The 26911-nt window shown below is 42.5% G+C and overlaps 1 protein-coding gene across 9 annotated transcripts in view; it reads left to right on the forward strand.

The window, feature by feature from the left end:
- Positions 1-26911, forward strand: part of SAMD12 (sterile alpha motif domain containing 12) — a 455621-nt gene that overhangs the window by 301662 nt on the left and 127048 nt on the right. For 2 of the 9 annotated variants that reach the window (XM_042254361.2, XM_042254367.2), the window contains one exon: positions 1-25372. This exon is cut by the window's left edge and continues 21734 nt beyond it. The exons of the other annotated variants lie outside the window; for them this stretch is intronic. The gene's annotated coding sequence lies outside the window, so the exon portion shown is untranslated. Of the gene's footprint in view, positions 25373-26911 lie in introns of those variants that run through there. 9 annotated transcript variants of the gene reach the window in all.

Here is a 26911-nt window from a genome sequence, read left to right on the forward strand (position 1 = left end):
GCTGTAGTCCATGGGGTCTCGAAGAGTCAGACAGGACTGAGCGACTTCACTTTCACTTTTCACTTTCATGCATTGGAGAAGGAAATGGCAACCCACTCCAGTATTCTTGCTTGGAGAATCCCATAGACAAAAAAGCCTGGAGGGCTGCAGTTCATGGGATCGCAGAGAGTCGAATACGACTGAGCGACTAGCACACTAATATTCCAATGTTTATATTTACCACAATTTCTTTATCCCTCCATCCTTGGATGGATACATTTTTGCAAAAGTAGAATTGCTAGATCATATGGTAGTTTTAATTTCTAAGGAGGCTTTATCCTGTTTTTCCATAGCAACTGTCCCAATTTATAGTCCCACTCATTGTGCGCAATGATTCCCTTTTCTTTATAACCACACCAATATTTGTTATCACTTGTCTTTTTGATGATGGCCATTCTAATGGGTAATGAAGTGATAATCTCATTGTCGTTTTAATTTGCATTTCCCTGATGATTAGTGAGACTTCCCTGGTGGCTCAGCAGTAAAAAATCTGCCTGCTAATGCAGGAAACGCAGGTTCAGTCCCAGTTGGGGAAGATCCCCTGGAGAAGGAAATGGCAACCCACTCCAGTATTCTTGCCTGGAGAATCCCATGGACAGAAGAACCTGGCAGGCAACAGTCCACAGGGTTACAAGAGAGTTGGACATGACTTAGCAACTAGGCAACAACAATGCCTAGTGATGCTGGACATCTTCTCATGTACCTTTTGTTCTTTCGTATATCTTCCTTAGAGAAATGTCTTTTCAGGTCCATAGCCTATTTTTAAACTGGGTTTTTTTGTTTGTTTGTTTTTTCTATTGAGTTGTATGAATTCTTTATGTTTTGGCTATTAACCCCTTATCAGATATAGGGTTTGCAAATGTTTTCTACCATTTTATACATTATATTTTCACTTTCTTTAGGGCAGTATACATTTTTGAAATGGATTCTCTCAGATTGGTTCTGATTGCTTCCTCATTTATTCTCGTTGTGCATAGCTATATATACTGTGTACCTGATTTTTTCTCTCTCTCTCTTTCTCTGAATTCTGGCTAAATCTAAAATTCTGGTGAGTGTCTCACCTTAATAGTTACTAAAGCAGATTGATTTTCTGAATCATTTCAGGGTATTTTTGAAGTACAGATTCCTTAGCTTCACCAAAGGCCCACTCAATCAAAATCTCCTATATGTAACCCTAGGAATATGTATTTTAAGTATCCTCCCCCTTCTGTGATCATATAGGTTTGGAACCACTGGCCTATTCCACTAGTCTAATTCCATTTAATTCAGGAACAATTCTCCTCTTCACTGCTTTTTAGCAGTTTTAAATTCTACAGTGGAATTATTTGCTTACTTGTATTCTTTTCAGGAAAGAATCTGCCTGCAGTACAGGAGACATGGGTTTGATCCTTGTGTTGAGAAGATCCCCTAGAGAAAGAAATGGCAACTCACTCATATTCTTGCCCGGAAAACCCCTTGGACAGAGAAGCCTGTCGGGCTACAATCCATGGGGTCTCAGAGAGTCAGACACAACTTAGCAACTAAATAACAATTCTTTTCATAAAATCCCTTTTTATCTCCATTTGTTGCCTTATGACCTTTCCTTTACCAAGTCTGTGTTCTGAATAATTACCTTGAGAATACAAGGTAGTTACTCTTAAACTTTTGTCTTTCTCTTGTGGTGAATTTTTTCCAGTCTATTCTTCCCTCATATGTTATGTTTATTTCCTTGGGTTTAGATCATGTTTATGGTCTGTGGTGTGGAACCACTTTTTAATGCCTTGGTGGGAGCCTATTTGATAACTTAGTCTTCATTGGTACCTTGGGTAACTTCTCTGCATTCCCAGGCACTCTTAACTTGAGCTGCATTTACATAATAAGTTTCGTCATTCACTTGCCTCGGGAGAATGGAAAGGAGCCAATTTCATGAGCAGACCCAGCAAGAGAACTTTGCCTTACTCAGCATTGCTACATGTTTGGGAACTCGTGTATCAAGACCGGTTTCTCCATGTCTTGGGTAGACTTTACCCTCCCCACTATTCTGTTTACCTAGTGTGGCTGCATCTAATACCTCTGGTGAATTGTCTAATCATGTGTTAGAATTTACATCTGGGTAGAACTTACATGAATTGGAGCAGTATCCTATCTAGTTCCAGAATGTTTGTCCTGTTTCTTTAGGAATGACCACACTGCTGACAGGTTACAATCCCCACTTCACAGGAGTTCTGAGTGGTTGGGCCATAGGCATTATTCTCCCACACTGCACTTTCACTTTTCACTTTCATGCATTGGAGAAGGAAATGGCAACCCACTCCAGTGTTCTTGCCTGGAGAATCCCAGGGACAGAGGAGCCTGGTGGGCTGCCATCTATGGGGTCGCACAGAGTCGGACATGACTGAAGCGACTTAGCAGTAGCAGCATATTCCACAGTGTTCCATAAAATTAACTCTCTCCACTTCCAGCAGACTGCCCTGCCTCCAGAACCCTTCCCCTGGATGTTGGAGTAAGTGCACCAAAAAGTCAAATAATAGCCCCAAACTAGAAATAAGCCCAATATCCATCTGCAGTTATGGTTAATAAATTTTGCTGTTTGCACAATGGAAAGTAAATTCTAATTAGCCACATGCCTCAGTGTGGACAAATGTCAGAAACAAAGTTGAACAAGGGTCTAATGGAAGCCATGCGGTATGATTGATTCACATCTCTTTCCAAACAGGCAGAGCTTAGCAATACATTACTTAGAGATATGTATACAGGTGGTAGAGGTAGAGGTATTTTTTAAAAAGCAAGTGAACAATGAACCCAAGTACAGATGATCACAGGTGAAGGGAAGGAGAGGGAGCTGGGATAAGACCCTCCAGACATTTGAAGTCACTGCTGACATTCTACTTGCTAAAATCAGTAGGTGATGCTTGAGTATTTGTTTTATGGTTATTTTTAATAGTAACACTGATTTTTTAATGACAATGATTTTAAATGTTTGTGCATTTAAAGTTTTAATGTAGCTTAATAACTCCTTGTATGTAATCTAAAGTCATGTTCAACTCTTTTTTGATCCCATGGGCTGTAACCCACCAGGCTTCTCTGTCCATGGGATTCTCCAGGCAAGAATACTGGAATGGGTTGCCATTTCTTTCTCCAAGGGATCTTCTGACCCAGGAATCAAACCCACATCTCTTGCATTGTCAGGCAGATTCTTTACCACTGAGTCACCTGGGAATTTAATAATTTCAGTAATATATTTAATCTCAATAATTTTCATAACTCCTTTTCATGAATGATACTTCATAATTTAAAAAATTAAAAGGAAAAATAAGCCATGTAAGAAAGGAAATACCTAAGGATGACCCTTCAGCTGTCCCCACTTTCAGCCCACTGTGGCTTGGAGGGCCCTGTGTCTGTCATGGGGAAGGGGGCTTCACATGGGACCATGTTCCTTCCAGCCACCACCCATGTTGCCAGGCTTCCTAATCTAGTGATGCTTAGTGATGTTGTTTGACTTTCCCAAAATGCCTTCCACTTGTTCCCAAACAACTATGATCAACTCATAGAATGAGAATTTGTATGCCTTCCCTCAGTTTGAGTTTTCTAGATACTAATGAATGGCTTTTTAGGCAACCTGATTTAGCACTAAGACAAGGCAGTTCCCTACTCCTGCTTCTCTTTGGATTTCTGAAAGGAGGAAGGTGGGGAAACTTGCTTTCATGTGAGACTTTTCCTCCAGAAACAGGAATAATGGCTAGAACCATAACACAGGGTAATATCAGCAGTAGTATGACCATGATTAATACAGAACATCATTGAAAAGTAACACTGCATGTATTCACTTCCTTCAAAGGCAGGGTTCATGCCATTATGCCATCAGACAAGGACAGTGAGGCTCAGGGAGTTGAAATGACGTGTCCCTCTTTTTGAAGCTATATTCACTGTCCAAAGCCCACCTCCATCCACTCCATCACAGTGCCCAATGCTTCAAACCTATAGTCAGCTCTAGTTGAAAGATACTTTCAGTCATTCAGTGATTATTTGTTGAGCACCTGTTTTGAACTGGACCAGGTGCTAAGGACATAGCAATGAATAAGGCATACATTTTCACTGCTGTTCTGACCCTTAAAATATAGGACAGAATATAGACAGTAAAGAAAAAATGGCACAAATAACTAAGAAAGGACAGTTGTGAAGAAGTGACTGTGTAATAGTGTATAAGGGAAAACCGAGGCTACAGGGTCAGGGAAAGGATTTCCGAAGGAGTGACCAAAGAATAAACAAGTTAATCAAACAAAGAAGTGGGGAGAGGAAACTTTTCAAGAGGTGTAGCCTGTAGAAGAGCCTGGGGTCTGAGGAGAACTCGGTAAACTGAAGAAACTAGCAGGAGGGCTTAGTGAGACAGGCGGACGGTCGTCAGAGATGAGGGCATCACACTTCAGGACCGTGTAAGCCATGGTCAGGATTTTGGTTTTATTCCAAAAGGAAGGGCAGGTCTCCAAAGGGTTTCACGAAGAGGGAGAAGCATGGTCATAGCCATTGCTTTGTCTACTAAGAAGAAGGTAAACAGAGCAGACCAGCTTATTTTAATCCAAAATATAACATGGAATGATTAACATATTATACTAATCATATCCTGTATTATTACAGACTTGTTTAAAGTCTATAGTATCCGTAAGACTCTGTAAATGGATAAAATATGTCACTCTCACTCTACATATTGGACATTGAAAATAGATCTGGCAAGCCTTAAAATCTCTGGCGTTCACAACTTTTCAAGGTGAAGATGCGTCTTCTGAAAAGGAGGTGTCACAATCTTGAGGCAGCCCCCATGCTTCTTGCCATGGCCCACCATCACCAGTCAGATTTGTCTGTCCTTCTGCAAACAAAAGGGTGGGGCCAGGAACTGCCAAAACTGCTTCAGCTCTTCAAGGGTCTAAAGAAATATATATACCACATGACGAAATGAATGGGCCTTTGCTCTTCATCAACCTTTTGTTTTTATAAATTCTCATTCAGTGTCTATAAAGGGCCCACCTAGCAGATCTTTATAAAATCAGAAAGTTAATTTTAATATAACTTCACTTGATTACCCTCCAGCCTTTAACCCCCTCTAGTGGCATTTTATCTCTTGTTTTTCCATAAACTGGGAAATGACTGATTACTCTCCAGCATAAGGCTACCTGGAATGGCGAATGGTCCCATTCACACCTGTTTATTGAGAACCTGTGCTGTGGAGCTGCTGCGTCATATGCTTTGGAAATGGATGACAAAGATGAGCAAACCAGGTTTTCTGCCCTCAAGTGGCCTTCAGTCTCAGGCGATCAAAAGATTGCAGTAGACTGTAATGTATATGCTGCCAACCTCGACTTTCATAAACAGGAGAGGAACCAGGAGAGCCTTCAGTTACTCAGATCTCTGGCAGGAGAAGTTACTTTTTTTAAATTGGCATATAATTGCTTTACAATGCTGTGTTAGTTTCTACCATACAATGAAATGAATCAGTTATATACACACATACAACCCTTGCTTCTTGGCCCTCCCTCCCACCTCTCTCCCCATCCCAGCCATCTAGGTAACTTCGGAGCACCAAGGTGAGCTCCCTGTGCCATACAGCAGTTCCTTGTATAGCTAAAACAGTCATCTATTTTACACATAGTAAGGTATTTATGGGGCTTCCCTCATGGCTCAGGCGATAAAGAATCTGCCTGCAATGCAGGAGACCAAAGTTTGATGCCTGGTTGGAAAGATCCCCTGGAGGAGGGCATGGCAACCCACTCCAGTATTCTTGCCTGGGTATTCCATGAACTGAGGAGCCTGATGAGCTATAGTCCATGGGGTTGCAAAGAGCCAGTCATGACTGAGCACCTAACACGCACAGTGTATTTATGTCAAGCCAAGCCTGCTAATTCATCCTACCCCCCCCTTCCCTCACTGTGTCCGAATGCCCATCCTCTATGTCTGTGTCTCTATTCCTGCCCTGGAACTAAGGTCATGTGTGTAATTTTTCTAGATTCCAGCTGCATGCATTAATAAACGATATTCCCTTTCCAACTCAAGTCACCCTTGTGACAGACTCTGGGTCCATCCACATCTCTACTGGTGACCCCGTTTCATTCCTTTTCTGGCTGAGTAGTGTGCCACTGTGTATATGTTCCACGTCGCCTCTATTCATTCATCTGTCGATGGACACTTAGGTTGCTTCCGGGTCCTGGCTGTTGTAAATAGTGCTGCAGTGAACACTGGAGTACTTGTGTCTTTTTGAATTATGGTTTTCTCAGGGTAGGAGTTCATTTTAAAAAATATTGAAAGTCCATGCCTCTGAAAAACTCATGACATTAGAATTCTGGACTATCTGTTCATGTACTCCCTACATGATGCCCTTCACTGAGTCAGTCTCTTGAATAAATCTTCTCTGAACTGCCTGCCTCTTTGGGATCACTCATACATGTTTGCATGCCACTGCGTGCTCACTCCATGGAAGGGACCAAGAGAGCTATTGCTAAGTTGTTTTCCTTTTTGATTTGCTTCTCTGTAAATGGGATGGAAAACCAGCTATGGTAAGCTAATTATACCGAAGCATTTACTTTCTGCTGCTAAATGGCATCATGTAGAAGGCATCCCCCCCCACCCCAGAAGAATTTAACATTTAACTGCAATAACTATTTTTATGTTAGATGAAACACCTGACTAACCTTTAGGACCTCGCTTGCCATGAAGTATAAGTATCTGACTAGCCAAGGAAGCATCCTGGTCCTGCAGAATGGCATGGTGTATTGTGTCCACTACTCAGTATAAACCTCCAGTCGCCATAATGTAGCAGCTTCTTTGTGAGAGAGTTGGATGGGGCTGTGGGGGGTGGGATGATTTAAATAGCAATTCCAGTACAGATTCATATCTTAGTAAACTCCTAAAAGAGGCTGAAATGGTTCTTTTACTTGGTGACCCTGATGCTGGGAAAGATTGAAAGTAAAAGGAGAAGGAGGCAGCAGAGGATGAGATGGTTAGATAGCATCACTGATTCAATGAACAAGAATTTGAGCAAACTCTAGGAGTCGGTGAAGGACAGAGGAACCGGACATGCTGCAGTCCATGGGGTCACAGAGTCGGACGTGACTTAGCGGCTGCACAGCAAATGTTCTCCAAGTCATCACCTAGCTGGGACCCTGAGTTTTGGGTCTCTTACAGGAGGTGACATTTCACCACGTACTCCTCAGTTTATGGTAACTTCATGTCGATTCAGGGGTAATTGCTCCCAAATTCTTTATAAGAAAAACTCAGTTGTCATTTGCATTTTAGATCCCTGAAATGGATTGGCAGGCATTAGAGAGTTAATCCATCTTCTAGCTATAAGTCATATATATATTTTTGTCATTCTCCAATTTGACACAGTGGAACAGGGTGCTGTTATTGAGAAATTGAAGCACCAGATGTGATTAAATAAGATCACACATTTCATTCTGTCTTTAATTTCACATCACTCTTCAGCAGCTGAATCTGTATGCTCCCCCCATGGAGTCAGCCAGCACCAGGCTTTCTTAGCGTGCCCAGCAGAGCGGTAGCAAAATGTTTCCAAAGTCAGCCACCCTGCTGGGCTCTTGTGAGTCAAATCTGTTTTTGCCTCCAAAGAATTCAATATTGCTAGATCTGGTTTATTAAACTATTCCTCTCCCTAGAGAGTAAGATCCCTGGCAACTTTACATCATTAATGCTCAATTTCAACTAAGAGGCATTAAAAATAAAAAACAAACCTAGAATCAAGAATAAAGAAACAATTTGAAGTCTTCCCTCAGCCTTCCCTTGTTTCTGCTGTGACTTCTCCATCTCTCTCGCCACCCACCCTGATTCTTTGCTTCTAGGAATAAGAGTTGGAAATGGCATTTATACATCTGCTTTGCAAGCATGTCTTAAGAAGCTACATTTGTGACATTCCTGATGTCGTTGAAAAATGAAGTTGAAATAAGGGGCCATTTCTCAGATGAGGGCTCAGTGTGCATGACCCCTGCTATTGCGCATCAGGCAGTTCAGGATCAACAATAGTGAAGCAGTGTTCTGCCTTGAGAAGTGAGTAGTGGTCCTTAGCATACTTGGCATGGCCATAGGGCCATCGTAAATGTAGTCTTTGAGGAGAGAAGAATAGCTGTCCCTTCGCAGCTGGGTATACCCTTCCTTTACAACCAGAATCCGGACTAAGACCAGAAATGATCAACTGGATACTATGATGTGGCTTGATTCATTCCACAAATACAGATGGAATTGCTGAGCACTGGCCTAGGCGTGCTAAGCAAACATCATCACTGCTATGGTGAAGCTTGTCTCCTTCCTCTTCGTGATCTGACCTCTGCTTGCACCCTCTTTCTCATCCACTCACCCCCAGTGTGCTCGTCAGGTAGAATAACCTGCCGTCTTGTGAGCTTCACTCTTTCTGGTTCATGTGTCTAGCCAACCTGAACTTCCTTCTACCCATTTGTCTGCCTGGCTTCCTGGCCCAGCATCAGGTCTCATTTCCTCCATGTGATGGCCTTGCCTCCTCCTCTGTGCTCACTGAAATGTATCTTCTTGTCTTTCGTTCATTATTTAACATTTCCAAGGGTAAAGAGTGCCTCTTACTCAGTATGGTCCACATTCTGCCTAACACATAGTGGGCACTCAAGAAACATTTGTGGAGTTAATCTGTGAATTCATTTATACCCTTAAATAAGACCCATATGTACTCATTTGCCCTTCATACAATTTTTGTAAGACCCACAAAATAAACTCTTCAAAGGAAGTAGATTGTGACATCTATAACCTTATAACCCTAATTGTACTGAGAAATTAACACTCCTGTGTACTTTCTTATGAAACTCACCTCCTGTCCCTGGTATGCTTTTTAATAAGAATGGAACCCCCCCTGGCAAAATTAAATTGGAACTGTTAGAAATATTAGGTGGTTCTTTGTTGGAATCACTTCTGGAGAATTACCAAGCCTGTGCTTTCCTTACTGAGTACAAATTAAAGTTTATTTTAAAAATAAGAAAAAGAAGAAACAGATTTGCAGCTATGAAAAATAGACATGCATATAGATAAAACGTCTAAGGCAATGGGTAAAAATGAAAGAGTGTGTTTGGGTGGTGTGATTAGGGTATATTTTTCTTATTTCAAAATGTCCTTTAGTATTTTATAATTTATTGTTGATGGAAAAAGTATTAAAAAGAAAAACAATCTTCTTTGAAAAAAGCACATATCCAGGAGGTTTTCGCTTTACTTTTATGAGCACAAATGAACCAGTTAAAAGTTTTCCCTGAGCAAACAAATATTTTTCCTGTGTTTTTGTGTTGTATAGACTTTTTTTTAATCTCAGGCTTTTCATCAGCAACATGTTCAGTCACTCCTTCAAAAAGTAAACACGAAATATCAACTATATGTCAGGCACTCTGATATGCACTTGTTTTCTCTGTATTAAAAAGATGATTTGCAGTATATATGTGTGTCAAATCCTCACATTGTATACCTTGAGCTTACACAGTGTGATGTGTCATCTATATTTCAAAAAAGCTAGAAGAAGGGACTTCCCTGGTGGTCCAGCACTCAAGAATCTGCCTGGCAATGGAGGGGACATGGGTTCTGTCCCTGGTGAGGGAACTAAGACCCTACATGCCACAGAGCAACTAAGCCCGCGTGCCGAAACCATTGAGTCCTTGGGCCACAACTAGAGAGTGCGTGTGCCGCAATGAAAGATCCCTCGTGACGCAACTAAGATATGATGCAAGTAAATAATTTGGATTGAATCCAATCCAAGTAAATAAATAAGCTAGAAGAAAAATAATGACAGAATTTAATAGCACTTTCTACCTCCTTAAGCTCTTCCTTATACATCAGAACTACCATCTTTCACAATTCTATAGATAGGACATGTATTGGAGAAACAATAGCTGCTATAACAAATATATTCCAAAGAGTTAGTGGCTTCGTTGTCTCTTATTTAACATCCTAGCTGAAGGTTGCAAGTCAAGGGATGACTATTCCACACAGGGATTTACGGGCCAGAGCTAACAGCCGTTCTGCCATCTTTGTGAGTGTTAGTCGCTCAGTCATGTCTGACTCTTTGCAACCCCATGGACTGTAGCCCACCAGGCTCCTCTGTCCATGAAATTCTCCAGGCAAGAATACTGGACTGGGTAGCTGTTCTCTTCTCCAGAGGATCTTCCTGACCCAGGGATTGAACCCGAGTCTCCTGCATTACAGGCAGATTCTTCACTATCTGAGCCACCAGGAAAGCCCCTGCCATCTTTAATATACCATTTTTGATATTGATACTGCTCCAATCTTTATTATTCCAATCTGGAAGTAAAGGGCCTTGAGCAGGAAACAGAGGTGATAGACATCACTTGTGCTTACATCCTATCAGCACGAGCTTAATCACATGACCACACCAGCCTCAAGGGTAGTTTGGAATTATAGTCTAGTCTTGTGCTCAGAGTGAAGGGAAGAATGGACTTGTGGGCATAGCTAACAGCCTATCCCACAGCAGATATCTTTAAATTGTCATTTGTTAGATGAAATACACTAAGGCTCAAAGAGGTTGATCTCGAAATCCCCCAATTAAACATGAACTATCAGAACTAGAAGTCTGGCTCCTGAAGCCTAGATCAATATCTCTTTCATCACTTCACATTGCCTAGAACTAGAATGAGAGCAAAAGGCTGGCTCTGGGGAAGCCAGTGGCTTCTCTATAGCTGCCCTGTGCACTGGCTGCAGAAACATCAACCATCCTAGCACAGCCCAGAATTTGTTATTCTTCTCTTGTTTTATTGGTTCAGCCTTGACCAGAGAGGGGATGCTCCTAGTGTTAGAAGAAAGACTAAAAAACATTTTACTGCAAGCAATATGTCTTTCTTTCCAGCAGTTCCAGGACAAGATAAGAATAGACTAATAAAATCCATACCCACATCAAAAGTTGAAGCACAATCTGCAAGCATGTATACAGCTGGGGGATCTCCCTTGTATCTTCAGTTGCTCCGTATCTTTTGGCTTATTTAATGATTTTTATGGAGAACTTCAGAGAAGACAATGGCACCCCCACTCCAGTACTCTTGCCTGGAAAATCCCATGGATGGAGGAGTCTGGTAGGCTACAGTCCATGGGTCCACTAAGAGTCAGACACAACTGAGCTACTTCACTTTCACTTTTCACTTGCATGCATTGGAGAAGGAAATGGCAACCCACTCCAGTGTTCTTGCCTGGAGAATCCCAGGGACGGCGGAGCCTGGTGGGCTGCCATCTATGGGGTCGCACAGAGTCGGACACGTCTGAGGCGACTTAGCAGCAGCAGCAGCATGGAAAACTTACCTGGTGGTGGGTACAGGGCTAGAGAGAGGATCGAGAGAGAGACAACTCCAGCCACTACAGAGCTCATAAGAGACAGCAGCTAACAGAACAGTTATAAATTTGTACCAAAAATGCTGAGACAGACAATAATGATGGGAGTCCTATTTCAGATAGGACTCATAGGCTTCTGGGAAAGGCTTTCTAAGGAGGTAGCATTTAAATTGAATCCCAGAGGATGAAGGAGTCAGTCATGTTGAGGACAGTGCGGAGTGTCTTACAAACAGATAAACAGCATACACAGTGATTCTGATCAAGAGAGAATGTGACATGTTCCAAGAACTGAAGGGGTCATGTCTGCTGAGGGATACTGGGTGAGCAGAAGGTGTAATACTGGCTGAAGCATTCCTTATGTAACCCTCATAACGACCTGTGAGGTGGGTTACTACTGATCATCCCATTTTATTGATAAGGAAACTGAGGTGTAAAAGAGTTAAATGGTTAACATCACACAGTTAATAAACAGGGGGTCAAGAGATACACTCAAGGAGCCTAGCTACCTCCACAATCTTATTTCACGCCATTATCCCATTATAATGCTGAAAACTCGGGACTTTCCACTCTATCATAAACAGATTTCCTCTCCTTCAAGACAAAATCCCTCTCTTCCCTTAGTGAAAGATTCTTAACCTTACATCTCAGGAACTCTTCCTCCTCCAAGGAACCATGGATGGGATTCATGAATTGGGGGTTCATGAATTTGGAGATATATAATATATATTGTTGTTCAACAATATGTGATAAATATAAATAATATGTTTAGGACTGATGAATTTAGAGATATATGCTCTTTTCATGTGGAATAAATTGCATAAATATTGTATATACATTTCAATCAAATAATATTATACTTAGTCTTCTGCTGAATTCAGTATATAAATTATACTTTATTGAAATTTAACATTTCCTTCTATTATGAACATAAGTATAAAACCTCACTATTCTTAACAGTTCTTGTGACTTTGTTACTAGAATCACATGTGATTTTTAATCACATACCGGTTGACGTTACCTTGAAACAGCATTTGCTCTCATCACCACTCTCAAATTGTGTTAGTTATGCTTCTGGCCAATAAATCCTCTCATTTAATGCATTGATAAAGAAACACTTGAGTAGGTGTTTTTTGTTTGTCTGTGTTTAAGCTATTTATTTATTTCTGGTTGTGCTGGGTCTTCCGTTGCCTTGCACAGGCTTTCTCTAGTTGTGGCGAGTGGGGCTACTCTTTGTCGCAATGCATGGGCTTCTCCTTGCAGTGGCTTCTCTTGCTACGGAGCACAGGCTGTAGGCATGTGGTCTTCAGTAGTTACGGCTTGTGGGCTCAGTAGTTGTGACTAAGGGGCTTAGTGGCTCCACGGCATGTGAAATCTTCCTGGACCTGGGATCAAACCCTGGATATGGGGTTTGATCCCATATCCCCTGCCACCAGATGCTGTTTTTCAAATGACAGGGGGACATGAGTTTTTGAATCTGGCAGTTTAAACTTTTGCCCTCCTTCCCTACATAAGTAAGTTTCTAGTGCAGTCTGTACGGATTATCTATACTTTCTCCCATCTCATTTGTTCTGCCATCCACTGTGTCCTGGCTCTCATGCCCAACTTCTTTTCCCAAAATGGTAAGATCACTGGCATCCTCTGAGGTTAAGCAAACACTTTTCAGTATCCCTTTGCCCTGAAATCTGTAGAATTTTGCCACTGTTGATCCCATTTTTCTTCGGGGGACTCTGTTAAGTCACCTTCAGGAAAATCACTCTTCTCTTTTCCTTATGCATGTGGCAGTGTCTTTACCAGCAACTCCACTAATCAATGGCACCCCACTCCAGTACTTTTGCCTGGAAAATCCCATGGACGGAGGAGCCTGGTAGGCTGCAGTCCATGGGGTCACTAAGAGTCGGGCACGACTGAGCAAATTTACTTTCGCTTTTCACTTTCATGCATTGGAGAAGGAAATGACAACCCACTCCAGTATTCTTGCCTGGAGAATCCCAGGGATGGGGGAGCCTGGTGGGCTGCTGTCTATGGGTCGTACAGAGTCGGACGTGACTGAAGTGACTTAGCAGCAGCAGCAGCCGCTAATCACTCCTTAAAAAATAATGTTCCTCTTCTCGGGGAGCCACACCTACTCCCAAGCCCTCAACTGCACCTGCCCACTGACAAGTCTAGCCCCAGCCATTTCTTCTAAGTTTCATTCCCTCTAAGTTCCCAGCTGTGCAAAGACCATTTTCACACCATAGCCCAGAAGTACCTCCCACCCAGCACATTAAGGATGAAGTCATATACTGCCTCCACACCAAGCCTGAGCTTTTCTCCTGCATCTGTATTTTGACTATGGATATCAGTCTCTTCTGATCACCCAAGATCAAAACCTTAGGGTTGCCCTCAATTGCTTCCCCTCCCTCACTCCTACTTCTACTGAACCAACAGTTCCTATTGGTCGGTTATTGAGGAAGTGGGGTTGATACAGCCCAACGATGATGTGAACCACTGGGAGAGAAAAACATATTCTTGGTATAAGTTTTATGAGTATCATATCAGTTTATGACCCCTTGAAAATTACTCTGTGGTTTTTATTTTTTTATTAATTTTTTTTTTAATTTTTGGTCACACTGGGTCTTCACTGCTGTGTGTGGGCTTTCTCTAGTTGTGGAGTGCAGGGGCTACTATCTAGCTGTGGTATGAAGGCTATAGGCACGCAGGCTTCAGTAGTTGTGACCAGTGGGCTTTATTGCTTCGAGGCACATGAATCTTCCTGCATCAGGGATCGAATTCGTGTCCCCTGCATTGGCAGGCAGATTCCTATTCACTGTGCCACCAGGGAAGTCCTATGGTTTTTATTTTATTTTATTGTGATATCATTGACATAGAATATTATATTAGTTTCAGATGCACAACATGATTAGATCCATGCCTTTATTGTGAAATGATCACAGTAAGTCTGGTTAGCATCTGTCACCACACATAGTTACAAATTTTTTTTTTTCTTGTGATGAGAACTTTTAAGATGTGCTCTGTGACTTTTAACTATCTTTCCCAAGGCCACAACTTCCACTAGGAGTCTGATGACTGAGTTACGACTTGAAATTCCAATTTTAATGGGTTTCCTCTCTTTCCTAGTGTGGAACGTGTTGAAAAAAGAATATAGGCTACATTCCTGTATCCAGTGTCACATGCAGCTCATTCCCTTGCTGACTAGGGGTTTCTCACCTTTTCCTGATGAGAACAGGTTGAGAGAGGCATGGTGGTCACAAAAGTTCTTGCGTGACAAATACTACCATAAGCGGACCCTTGCTCATGAGGGCTGGCAAGTGTTTCCTCTTTGATGTGTTCCTCTCAGGACACTACCCTGCTCCCCACACCGCTGGAGGTGGCTCATTGTGTTTCTTTTGATGAGGGCAAATGCATCTGTGTCCTTCTACAAGCTTCTATTTCTTCACCTGATGCTATTTCAGCAGCACATCAGCTTCTTGGCTTGAGTGGTGTTTTCCCTTTTTAAGTGGACTCTTTCTTTGAGGAGATCTTAGTGACTCCACACCAGCTCTCTCATGCAGGGGGGCCCAGGTTCTGTTCCAGGGGGAATGGGGGTGTAGTCCTTGCACAGACAAACGAGGACAGACTGTCTCTGACATTAAAATCTTTTGTTTAGTCTGCCACCAGAGCAGTTAGCAAGCCGCAGGTTCTGGCTCTTTAGATGTCTCTCTCTGTCCCCTGAGATCCCAGAAACATATGTCAGGATGTTTGAGAGTTCCTTGAAGCCACCTCACCAGACTTGGAATCAGAAAGCAGCCACTCCTGTCTGTCTCCCCTCAAGCAAATAGAGGCAAATTAGAATATCAGGGACGCTGCCCAGCTTTTTCATAGAAAACCTCTGTCTAAAATTTTTCAATTGAAGTATGCACATAGAGCCTGCCACACATGTTGCGAATGGTAAAGAAATTCCCTCCCGATGCAGGAGACGCAAGAGACATGGGTTCAATCTCTGGGTCAGGAAGATCCCCTGGAGGAGGGCATGGCAACCCATTCCAATATTCTTGCGATGGACAGATGAGCCTGGCAGGCTATGGTCCATAGGGTCACAAAAAGTCAGACAGGACTGAAGCGACTTAGCCTGCACACACATACATATAGAAACGACCATGCATGTTAACTGCTCACAGAGTTTTCTCAAAGTCAGCACACCCCTGAAACTAGCATACAGATAAAGAAATACAACATGGCTAGTATCCCAAAACCCCTGCTTATGCTGCCCTCCAGTGGGTACCCCCCGAGGGTAACACAAGTCTCAATTCTAACAGTAAAGAAAAGCCTCGTCTGTTTTTGCTCGTCATATAAATAGACTCACTCATCATGTACTCTTGGTGTACGGCTTCATTCAGCATTGTGGATCGTGCATTCAGACTGCTGTTTACAGCTGTTTTTAACATGCTCATCATTTGTTTCTCTATGGCTGCGCTGGGTCTTCATTGCTTCTTGGGGCTTTCTCCAGTTGTGGCAAGTGGGGGCTGCTCTGTAGCTGTGCTGGGCAGGCTTCTCACTGCGGTGGCTTCTGTTGTTGGAGAGCGCAGGCTCTGGGACGTTCAGGCTTCGGTGGTCGCAGTGCGTGGGCTCAGAGGCCGCAGCTCAAGGGCTCCAGAGCACAGGCTCAGTAGCTGTTGTGCATGCGCTTAATTAGTTGCCCCACCCTGGACCAGGGATCACACTGGGTCCCCCGCCTTGGCAGGCGCATTCTGAACCACTGGCCCACCAGAGAAGTCCTAACTACAGTTTTAGATGGTTTATTTTCACTGCTCTAAATTGGTCAGCATGTAACCCATCACAAATTATTTCTGCATTCTACAGCTCGTGGGTATTTGGATAGCTTCCAGTTTAGGGCTGCTCTGTACTGAGTTCTGCTCCGGATTACGTTAGATATGTATGTGGGTGAACAAAACTAAGTGTTTTCATTGATACACATTAGAAGTGGATTCGCCCAGGAGGGTAGGGTATGTTGTGTTAGATTGCCAGTGCTATTATCACAAGAAACCAAATACTGGCTGGCTTAAACAGGAGATCTTATTTCCTCATAATTCTGGAAGCTGGACGTCTGAGATCAAGGTATAAGTAGTATTGATTTCTTCTGAGAGCTCCTTCATGGCTTGGAGATGGTCGGCTTTTCCCTGTATTCTCTTACTTTGGTATATGTGTGTGCTCAATCACTTCATTCACATCTGACTCTTTGGGACGCTACAGACTGTAGCCCACCAGGCTCCTCTGTCCATGGGATTCTCCAGGCAAGAATACTGGAGTGGGTAGCCATGCCCTCCTCTAGAGAATCTTCCTGAGCCAGGGATTGAACCTGCTTCTCCTGTGTCTTCTGCATTGCAGGCAGATTCTTTACCACTGAGCCATTGGGAAAGCCCTTCCTTCTATGTGTCTCTGTCCAAATGTTCTCTCTTTATAAGGGTATCAATCATAATAGATTAGGGCCCTCCCTAAAGGCCTCATTTTAACTGAATTACCTCTTTAAGATACTATTTCCCAAAGTGGTCACATTCTGAAGTCCTAAGGGTTAGGACTTCGAGATATGAATTTGGGGATGGGGGAATGCAATTCAGTCAATTCAAATGTCCCTATTCCAGCTCTCATGATCCCCATTAACTTAAAATTGACAGGAACAGGTAAAGGCTTGACATCTATACATTTTTCTCTGTCTCTACTAGACTATGTGGCTCATACATTCTGTAGAATAAAATAAAATCTAAATATCATCTTAAAAGTAGAATAGTGAAACTCTATTGTCAATGAAAACATGAAGACATAAAATATGCCCGTTTTCTTTTTCAACTTTTTATTTTTAAATAATTATAGATTCAGAGGAAGCAGCAGAAAAAAATGTAGAAGGAGGTTCTATGTACCCTTTACCTCTCACTCCACATTACTAAAACCTTGATAACCATAGTACAATATCAAAACTAGAAAACGGACATTGGTACAGTCCAATAGTTTTACAAGCATGCAAGTGTGTGGGTGTGGGGGTGTGTGTGTATGTATGTGTGTGATTTTATCACAGGTGTAGCTTTGTGTTGGTGACTCAGTGGTAAAGAATCTGCCTGCCATTGCAGGAGACGTAAGAGACGTGGGTTCAATCCTAGGTCAAGAAGATCCCCTGGAGCAGGAAATGGCAACCCATTCCAGTGTCCTTGCCTGAGAAATCCCATGGACATAGGAATCTGGCAGGCTACAGTCCAGGAGTCGCAAAGAGTCAGACATGACTGAGTATGCACACACACATACACACTGAGCTTTGTGTAACCACTACTACAGTTGAGATGCAGAGCTGTTCCATCAGCACAGATCCTCTGTGCTGTAATATAGCCACATCTATCTCCACCATCCATGTTAACCCCTGGCAGTCTCTATTTCCTCCTCCTCCTATCTCTGTCATTTAGGTACTTCAATAATATTACTTACTTGGAATCACAGAGTATATAACCTCTTGAGATTTTTTTTTTTCCCCCCGCTGAGCTTTGAGATGTATCTGACTTGTTGCCATGGGTGAAGAGTATGTTCTTTTTTATTGCTGCCTCATATACCATGGATGAATGTCCCACAATTTGTTTAACTTTGTAGTCAAGGAAGAATATACAGATTATTTCCAGTCTTGGGCTATTGCAAATAAGGGTGCTAGGAACATTAGTGTACAGATTTCTGCACAAATGAAAGTTTTCATTTTTCTAGGAGAAACATCCAATAGCTTTCTTTAAAAAAAAAAAATCTGTCCTTAAAAAAGAAAAAAAATAATAACAGGAACTAAATGAGTTAATAGAGAATATTTAGCACATTGTTGGACTAGTAAAGTGCTTATTCATGTCAACATACACTAACATTTTTCTACTGTTTTACCAGGAAACAGGCACTATTCTCGATGCAGTGTGTACAAAGATAAAAAGATATCGACCCTGCCCTCAACAAACTCACTCTTCCCAATTAGAGAGAAAAAGAGGAAGGGTACCAATGATCAACCTCAGGCTGAAAAAGGCAAAAAGAGGGAATAGTTACAGGGACTTAGGAGGGGACAGTCATGGGACAAGAGCCGCTGACAAGAGCTGTGGCCTTTGGTTAAAAGATTCACCCCTGGAGACTGCAGTGAGGGAGGCTGGGGAATCAGTGCCCTGAACTCCCTTCCTCCTTCCTCAGCAGTCTTCTCCTAGCACTTCCTATTGGCAGGACTCAACCCAACGAAGGCGATGGCAACCCACTCCAGTACTCTTGCCTGGAAAATCCCATGGACAGAGGAGCCTGGTAGGCTGCGGTCCATGGTGTCGCGAAGAGTCGGACACGACTGAGCGACTTCCCTTTCACTTTTCACCTTCATGCACTGGAGAAGGAAATGAAAACCCACTCCAGTGTCTTGCCTGGAGAATCCCACGGACAGGGGAGCCTGGTGGGCTGCCATCTATGGGGTCACACAGAGTCAGACACGACTGAAGTGACTTAGCAGCAGCAGCAGCAACCCAACCAGAAGCCAGAGGACCCTGTGATACAGTCCGCCCAGATCAGTGTCTGGAAATACAAAGCATGACTGGGAAGGGTGTGGAGCAAAACAAGAGGAACCAGTAGACTTAGCTCCAACACACACCCGGCTTTGAATCCACTTTGTAACTTTAGGCAAGTTAAGTTCTCTGCACTTCAGGTTGCTTACTGCAAAACAAGTGTAGTAATGATAGTTATACAGGTTATCAAAAGCATGAACTAGATGGTTTCTGGAAGATACCTAGCGGAGTTCCTGGAATGTGGTAGGCATCATTTCATGTGGCCCAGCCCAACCCCCGGCTGATGACAACTCTACACTTGTGGCAATGTTGTAGCCTTCATGAGTTCCCAGGGGCACAATCTCTCCTCATGTGGTCCATAGACCAGGTACTGTAGAGACGCCTGGGGTCCTTTCCATCAGGCAAGTTCGTGACCCTTCCCCCACCCCAATCCAACTAAATCATGAGCAGAAGGGTGGAAATCTTCACTTCAGACAAATTCCCCCCAGTGATTGTCATGCACAATAAAGTTTTGGAACTACCATCCTAGAAGTCCGTACTTCTAATTGACACCCGCTTGGGTGAAGTATAGGTAAGATTTATCTGTACTTGGCAGCCATTAGGTACAGTTACAGCCCATCGGCTCCAGGAAGAGGGGCCATGAGACCAGGACACTAACAGTGTTTCTTGTGGTGTTGAGCCATGCTGATTTTCCATTTTGCTGGCTTTATTAATACCTGAGGAACAATGTTCCCAGGCTTTTAATTAAAAATTCTCTAACATCCAGACTCTAATCATTTTCTAGGTTGGATATAGGCTCAGTAAGTAGCTGGCTTTGACCCCCCCCCCCCCAACTCCTCCCTTCCAGAGAAAACTTAATAAGCAGAGCAGAAGCTGTTAAAGGGAATAAAATCTTTGGAAGCTTTGTAGATGAGAGTAGGTCAATTCTAAGTATAAACAGGAGGAGGCCGAAACTTGGAATAAGGTCAGAGGATCAAGGACCTTGCTTTAATTTGTTAAGGAAAGGTATAAGAAAATTAATCAGCAGTCTGGGACAGACACTGAGCTCATGATTTAGGTCCTGAATTGGTTTGGAACTCAAATTGGCTGCAAAGAGATTGGAAAGAGCAGAAGCTTAGAGGAAAGAGAATTTTCTTTGCTTCTCATGTAAAACTGCAGAGGGAGGCAGAGCATACTTGGGATGCTGGTTTTTCTCTGCAAAGTTCTCAAGGACTCGGGCTCCTGTGTCTTTTGGTCCTGCTCTCTCCCAAATTTGGCCCACATCCTCATGTTCCAAGATAGAATGCCAGTGGTTCCATCCATGCTCCAAACCACAGGAAGAGGGGAAGAAGGTACAGCGAGGACAGAGCAGCTCACTTGAAAAGTTTGGACTCTGCCACACCACTTATCTGATCACATCACTGTGGCCAGGACTCGTTCACATGGCCACAGCAAACTACAAGTCTAGCTTAGAAGCAGAATCCCTTCTGAATATTCAGTTTTTTAGCATTTTGGATGTGCTCTGTGGTGTGTAGGTTCTTAGTTCCCTGACCAGGGATCAAACCCGCACTCCCTACATAGAAAGCACAACAGAGTCTTAACCATAGGACCACCAGGGAAGTCCCTAAATATTCTACTAAATGGACGACACATTGAGCACAGCTAGGAGTCACTGCCATCCATTCTACATGCGAAGAAAATTTGGACCTTCTTTTCCCAGTGGAATGGTTATCATTCAGATTCCGGTCAGGAAGCCAGAAACCACTCGGGGTATATTTAGAATAGAGAACTTAATAGAATTGGCAGAACAAGTGCAAAAGTGAGACAACCCAGAGGTTAAGAGCAGTGGAAAGCTTTCCCAGGGCTGGGGCACACAGGAGGAGGCAGAGTTCAGAGCTCAGAGGTACCTGGCAGAACTTGGAACCCCAGTGGGCAGTCCGGTGGGAACTGGAGCCATGAGATGACAGTCACTGCCCCAGATGACCCCAGAAACAAAGTGACCCAGGAATGTGCTGGCCTTCCCCGCTTTTGCCCCCAGTCTCCTTCTCATGCCTCACATTGTCAAGAACTGTCTGGAAGCCAGGAGGCAGGGACTGTCTGGGAACTGTAATTTCATGCCAAGAAAGTAAGCAAAGAAGAGTGATGTATGGACCAGAAAGCAAATGGGTGCCTGGAATAGCACCAAACCAAGTTGTGGACCAGGATAAACTGCCAATAAGTGTTACCTGGCTAGGCATTATTTCTGGATGAAAATGTTGGAAACAAAATACTGTCCTCTGCTGAAATATGTATGGGGGTTTCCAGATGGTAAAGAAACCACCTGCCAATACAGGAGATGCAAGAGACATGGGTTCAATCCCAGGGTCAGTAAGATTCCCTGAAGGAGGGCATGGCAACCCACTCTAGTATTCTTGCTTGGAGAATCCCATGCACAGAGGAGGCCAGCAGGCTACAGTCTATAGGGTTCCAAAGAGTTGGACATGATTGAAGTGACTTAGCAAACAAGTACTATATATATATAATATATATATACACTATATAATATATATATTATGTATACACACAAATACTATATATATACACACACAAATCTTCAGATGTTCCATATATATATATATATATATATATATCACATATATCTGAAGATACGGAAATGGGTAATCTCACAAAGGAGTAGGAAAAGAAGTGAAAACCCAAAAAGCCTACAAGGGATCTTTGGAGATGGGGAATATATGGGGAACTGTTCAGTCTCTGTGTTACCTGTTAACAAGGAGCGTCTGGGGTCAGGGTATACCCAGCTCTGTCTGAAACAGCTCAACTGCGTCATTGAGAACAAGCACTGAGAATGGTTGTTGGCTTCTGCACTCAGAAAGGTTACTGGCTGCTTAGTAAAGGCTGTGTCTGTGAATGAAAAGGGACTCTACCCTGAAAGGGGATGTGCAGAACAGTCTTTTCTGCATTTCTCCGTTTGCTGGCTCAACAGAAGCAGTAAACAAACCCTATTCCCAGAACTATGCTGACAACATTGATGATGGTGGCACACAAATTAGGAGAGAAACAAAAAAACCATGTTAATTTCAAGCTCCATTAGAAACACAGGCAGAAGGGGAAAAAATCAACATCTGCCAAATAGAAAAGGTCAAAATCAGAAGGGAAAGAAACTTTCTCTTTGACATCCTAAGAAAGGTACTGCCAACGTTGAAGACATAGGAGGATTCTGTTTCCTCATTGACTTTGTTAACCATAAAATTCTTGTAAAAAGTTCTCTTGTCAGTATCTCCTCAAATCAGATCTATGAGGTGAGGGAGAACAAGCTGCCTGTTCTTCCTGCTGGAAAAGAAAACTGTATGGTGTATGGGGTACAACCACAGGATTCCATTCCAAAGCTGTCTTCTATTTGGTCTATTGATGTAATTTTTTTAAGAACCTCCAATAATGTTTATGGCTTTGGTATAATGCATAAGTAATACTCTTTTAAAGACTCCACAGTATAAGTTGTCTATGATATAAAACTGGCTAACAGTCTTGTCTGAAAGACATCGGGCCCTTGAATGCCTTTGTGAAATGTGCTATAGGCCCCAGATCAAGTCCAGGAAATACACACATGTCTTCCTCTTAGTTGCTGTGTTGAGGGGGATGATACACAAAGGAGAACAGATATTCCTCCTAAGTTCTTTCTTATGTCATGGCAGTGAGCATTCTGGATCTTTGATGATGAATGAGTCTTCATTTGTAAATTGAATGCCATATGTATTAACTTCATTTCCTTCCAGGCGTTTTGTATTAGTGAGCATCACATATGACTTTATAATGCTTAGTACCAGATGCCTGGTTGTTCTTTGATTCAATATATGCAGGAAGAAAAGATGCATACGGATGTCACTGTAACTATTTGGCTAGGAAATCAGTCAGAAGTTCTATCCCACCTGGTGGCAAGGGATTGACCTTGTTGATTTCTCGGGCTTCTCTCTCTGGAGTTTATGATCCTGTGACATATTTTCCCAGAGGAATTAAGTTAGAAGAATCAATCACTAGATGTAATCAAATTCACCCTCCCTCCCCCAAAATCAAACAGGTATTTTTAAACACACAACCATATACACATTTCAACAATAGCAGAGTTCTGTTTGAGAATGGAAACAGTAATTGATAAATTACATGAGTGGACTGAGCTGAACTCCAGATATTAGTTACAGTGGGAAGTGAGAAGTTGTAGGAGACTTTTAAGATCAGAATGTGGATTATGGCTTGAATTTAATTAAGTGCATGCTGCCACTTAATTATAGTCAATCTATCTCTTTTTATATACCAACTCTTACTCCCCAAATGTTTCATCTCTGCTCTTTGTGTTTTTTCTAGCTCTACCATAAGCTCTTTGAGATCAGAGCTAATGTCATATAGTAGATCCTCGACAAAGACATTAAAAATAAATTAAGGAGCATAAGACTAGATGAATGTGGCTACAGAGTCAAGACACTGCCATTTACACTACACAATATGACCTGAGAAATTTAAGAACAACTAAGGATAGTCCCAGTTCTTCCCTGGAAGCCATTCAGTTTCCCCTCCTCTGGCTTCCATAAGTAATATACAGGTTTAATTTTTCCTTCTCTGATCTTTTGTCCTTTGAATCCACCCCAGCAAAAATGCTCAACTCTATGGCACTGGAAAATATTGTGAAGAGCTTTACTGTATTCCAACATTAATGTTTTCCTATGCTTATTTTTTTCTTGCTCTTCATTTGAGCTTTTAAAAATTTTCTCAGCTTCCACTGTCATTTTCTATTTGTGTTGTCTTTGCCTTCTTTTTGGCAGCTAAGGTACCTGTTTTAAATAATATATTCCTAAGATGCAGGTTAAGGACTCTCTACTTGTAGAAAAATTCTCTAAGGATAATGTAAGGAACTAGTGGCAGTGGGTATGTCCAGGAACTGATATTGATGTATGGCAGAAACCATCACAATATTGTGAAGTAATTATTTTCCAATTAAAAATAAATTTTAAAGAAATGTAGAATCATAGAAGAAAGTGTTTTCATTTTGTGACCATCTGCATGTATCGTTTTTGTCCATGAGCCTGCATTGCTTTTGTAATTGAAAAACTGGTTAAAAGACAAAAATGTCTACTCTCATTATGGCAATTCTAGTAAGTCCTAAGTTTTCATGAAATATGAATGCAATCAGTTTATGCATATGATTATTAGAAACAAATGAACAATCTCATTGTTTTAAGATGCAACACTTAATGAATTCTGTATCCCATCTTTTGAAGCATCTTGTAGGTGTCTGAGATTAAATACTGGTCAGTGATTCATGCTAGGGGACATTTATGGGCAGAAACGACTAAGCTGCTTTTGTATTTGTAGCGTTCAGCTTTGCATGGCATACATCTAGTGAGCAATTAATAACAAAGAAAATGTTTCTGTCCGTGGGTCAACAGAGCCACTTCCATTACATCTTTCTGTATTTTTATTCATGTTTTCCCTCTTGGCAGTGTTCACATTTGTACACATTGCGCATGCTAAGGGTCCTCCACCTTGATTACAGCTTGCTAATTCTTCACGTCCGTGGTCCCATCACTTTTCACTCTTTGCATTCCCTAAGTTTCTCTTTCTCTTAAGGGTTTTTATGTCATTCTTTTCCCAGGGTTTCATTCCCATGTCAGTCTTATCTGATCCTGCTCTGATTTATCATTAGCATTTCTACTCTGGCTTGTTTGTTTTGAGTTTCTGCAAATGATTCAACCGCTGTCAGACATGTTTTAACTTTTAAGTAAATAAATGCCTGCCTACAAGTGCATAAAATTATTTGACTCCATAAATGAGCACTCAGAAACACATGCTGGACATTTAGGTTGCTTCCATGTTCTGGCTATTGTAACTAGTGCTGCCATGAACATTGGGGTACATGTGTCATTTTGAATTTTGGTTTCCTCACATGATATATCCCCAGTAGTGGGATTGCTGGGTCATATGGTAGTTGTACATTTAGTTTTTTTTTTTTAAAGGAAGTTCCATATTGTTCTCCACAGTGAAAGTGAAAGTCGCTCAGTCATTGTCTGACTCTTTATGACCCCATGGACTACACAGTCTATGGAATTCTCCAGGCCAGAATACTGGAGTGGGTAGCCATTCCCTTCTCTAGGGGTTCTTCCCAACCCAGGGATCAAACCCAGGTCTCCCACATTGCAGGCAGATTCTTTTACCAACTGAGCTACCGGGGAACCCCAAGAATACTAGAGTAGGTAGCCTATCCCTTCTCCAGAGGATCTTCCCAACCCAGGAATCAAACTGGGGTCTTCTGCATTTCAGGCAGATTCTTTACCAACTGAGCTATCAGGGAAGCCCAAAATATGTTTAAATTTGCATGTTGTAGAAACTGTAATTTTAATTCCCAGCAGAGTATGTATATAAATGCTCAGAGGCATATATAGTTATGTGAAGATGCACTGTCTGTCTGTAATCTGTAACATTTTAAAATTAGCAAAAAAAGAAAGAAAGAGACTGGCTATCTAATCCCCTTCACCAGTGAGTCTCCAACTTTAGTATCTGTTAGAATTACTTGAAGAGCTGGTCAAAATACACTGAATCTGAACTACAGATTCAGTCGGTCTTCAGTGGAGCCTGAGTTTTCTTTTCTGACAAAAACCCAGTTAGTTCTGTTTCTGTTGATCTCGACAACACGTTGAAAACCATTGTGACCCCAGTTCTCCTGAGGACACAGAAGCACTGTGTTTCCCAGCTCTGCTTGTATTGTACTTACATTAGAACCAAATGACTGGCTGCAGCCCAGCGGCTCGTGTATGACATCTCCTAATCGGGACACACCATTTCCCACATGGTCCTCCACTCTCTCTCTCCTTTCCTGGGCAACAGTGGAGACTATATATTGAAGATGGTGGTCTGCCAAGATGGAGGGTCCCTAGATCTGTGAGTTACTGGTGAAGGAAAACAGCCTTACTCACATAAAGCTGGCATGTGAAAGAAGAAGCAGCCTTTCTTGTCAGTTTATCCAGTCAGCGAGGTTTGGGCAGCATTGTCTAACTCATCCTAATGTGCATGACTTTCACATGATCACGAGACGAACCAGTTGCCCAGCTCTGAGGCAACTATGCAGACTTGAGAGGTTGGATCAATCTTCCATCTACTCTCCCCATCCCCCCCCAAATCTATTTGAATTGACCTGTATGTACTTGAGACTTCCCTGGTGGCTTAGATGGTAAAGAATCCACCTGCAGTGTGGGAGACCTGGATTCAATCCCTGGGTTGAAAAGATCTCCTGGAGGAGGGCAAGGCAACCCACTCCAGTATTCTTGTCTGGAGAATCCCCATGGACAGAGGAGTCTGATGGGCTATAGTCCATGGGGTCGCAAAGAGTCTGACACGACTGAGTGACTAAGTACACACATGTGTACTTAGCTTACAGCCATGGGTCTGTAGGCCACAAAGATTGTTGCTAATCCTTCCAAACATCTCCTAAAGCCACTTAGATGCATTCTGGGATGATGATCTTTCATCTGAGTTTTTCCAGCTGCCAGCTCCTTGGACTCTGAATATTCTTACACTTTCCGAATGGTTCTACCCGCCCATCCTTTGCTTCCTATTGAAGGAGACCAAGGCCCTTTTCTTCTCGTCCAAATCTCATTACTGGACAGCTCTGCCTTGCCTGCCTCTGTTTCTCTTCTACCTTGTTCTGCCAGTGAAGTCATCCCAGAATTTCTTTTAGGCAGTCTGATTCATGTTTTTAGTTTTTATTTTATTTTTGGCTGTGCTAGCTCTTCACTGCTGCGTGTAGGCTTTCTCTAGTTGCGGCAGGTGGGATCTGCTGTCTTGTTGCAGAGTGTGGGCTCCTCATTGCGCTGGCTTCCCTTGTTGTAGAGCACAGGCTCAGTAGTTGTGGCACACGGCATGGGCTCTGTTGCTTCACAGCATGTGAAATCTTCCCAGACTAAGGTTCGAACCCATGTCCCCAGCATTGGCAGGTGTGTTCTTAACAACTGGATCACCAGGGACGTGTTCTTTTTTTATTTTCATGAGAA

Source organism: Ovis aries, chromosome 9 (genome assembly GCF_016772045.2).
Source record: "Ovis aries strain OAR_USU_Benz2616 breed Rambouillet chromosome 9, ARS-UI_Ramb_v3.0, whole genome shotgun sequence".
Lineage (NCBI taxonomy): Eukaryota > Metazoa > Chordata > Mammalia > Artiodactyla > Bovidae > Ovis > Ovis aries.